Genomic DNA, 2,146 nt, shown 5'->3' on the forward strand with positions numbered 1-2,146 from the left:
GTTTGATCCGCCACCCGCGCACCCGTTTTGCAGTTTAAACAGAAAAGGCAAACACATAAATGGGTTGGCTCAATATCGTTCCTGGGTTCGGTTCATTCCTTCGTTTTTTCAGTTTTTTCTCTTCTTCTTTCACTTGTTCGTTCGTTTCTTCTCCAAAAACTTTTTCTCTTTTATTAGTTTTACTTATGTTTTTGAAATGGATTTTTTTCTTATACTAAAATAAAATTCATCGTGTATTCCAAAAATGTTAACACACTTTAAAAGACCCGCCGCCTCGCGAGCGGTCAGATGTGACAAAATCAAGCGGCTAAACTAATTCCTTTTCTTTGCAATAAACCTCTTGTTGCGGAAACATTTATAACAGAGATTATGTTGTGGATTTTTTTGGCAGCATAGGTTGTGTTGCAGGAATTTCTTTGCAACATAGGTCGTTGCAGATTTTTTTTCTCTTAATTTTTTTTACTAAACAAGTATTGTTGCAGAGTTTTTTTGCAACTGAGGTGATGTTGCAGAATTTTCTTTCTTTGTCTTCGCCTCTATATGGTGTTACGGAAGAAAGTTTTGCAACATGACTGATGTTGCAGAAATATTTCTTGCAATAGATTGGATGTTGCAAAACAAAACACCGTCGTAGTTCACCGCGAGCCCGTTGGACGGTGGCTACAGAGGAGCAGCGCCGCCCATCCCCGCCATGGCACTGCCGCTGGCGAGCATCGAACCTCCGACCTGGTAGCCTCATGGGGGCGCGCGACTCAACGGGAGCTCGGGGCAGTCAGAGTAGCGTGGGGAGGCGACGACTCGACAGGAACTCGAGAGGAGGAGAGCGGCGACTTCTCTCAAGATCTAGATCCTGCAACAGAGCCATTGTTGCGATGAGAAAGATTGCTACAACGGGCCAATTGCAAAAACTTGTCGTGGTGGCCATGGGGCACGTGGCGTGCGGACAAGGTGACGGATGCAGGGTTGTGATCCGCCGGATGATCTATAGAGTTTGGCTTAAAAAAAATGTTTGTCCAGCTTTTTAAAAGTGTTGATGACTATAAAAAAATGTACATAAACATTTATAAAAAATCACACGTTTAAAAAAAAGATGACATTTAAAAACAAATTTTTATTCAATGTAAAAAATGTTCGCATAATTCTAAAATTATGCGTTTGAAAAATATGTTTGTGACATTTAAAAATACAATTATATAGTACAATGTGAACAGATGTTTGCATAACTCAAATAATCATACCATTACAAAAAGAGTGTGTTACAAAAATATGATCGTGATATGTTCCAAAAAAATATTCGTGTAATATAAAAAATATTTCATGCCATTAAAAAAATGTATGTGTCATTTTAAAAGAAATATTCATGTGTATCAAATAATTGTTCGTGGATTTTGAAAAATGTTTATACAATGTCAAAAAATGGTTGTGTTGTTAAAAAAATCATGACATTCTAAATAAAGTACTCACTCGTTTCAAAAAGTTGGACGTGGCATTTCACAAAATGTTTATGCAATGGCAAAAAAAGGTTTGTGCAGTTTAAAAAAAATCATACCATTGAAAAGTTACATTAGGTAGAAAAATGTTCATAGTGAATTAAGAAAAAATATTTTTATTTTAAAAAATGTTCCTGGAATTTCAGTTGATTCTCCCTCGTCTGGGGGCAGTGAAGCCAAAAATTGTACATACAGGTCGTGTTCATGCTAGCTGTGGTCGTCTGGGGGCTTCCATAATTTTTAGGAGCCCTGGTCCTTGTAATTCCAGTGGGATAGATGATTAATGGAACACATATAAACTTATAAAGAGGTGGTTTAAACCATTGAAGGAGGTTATGCGAAGTTTAACAAATAATTGTGACATATTAACTCTGGTGAAAAATGACAACTACTCATGCATTATTTTGTAAAACAATATCCTTTCACGATTTAGACGATCTCATCTACCTCATTTTTTGTTGGTTGCAGGTCAGGAAGAGCGTCTTACTTGATCCATGGGTTGATGAAGTTACTTGGCTAGCAAGTACATTGAGTTGTGACATTAGGTGGTTGACTAGAAAGTCAGCAGACTGAGCCACCAAGTTCATGCTTTCTACCTTAAATTCCTCTCCATTTTCATATTTTTTGTTAATATGGTCCAGCCCCCTCGCCCCCCC

The sequence above is a fragment of the Triticum dicoccoides genome, chromosome 2A (assembly GCF_002162155.2).
Source record: "Triticum dicoccoides isolate Atlit2015 ecotype Zavitan chromosome 2A, WEW_v2.0, whole genome shotgun sequence".
In the NCBI taxonomy this organism is placed as follows: Eukaryota; Viridiplantae; Streptophyta; class Magnoliopsida; order Poales; family Poaceae; genus Triticum; species Triticum dicoccoides.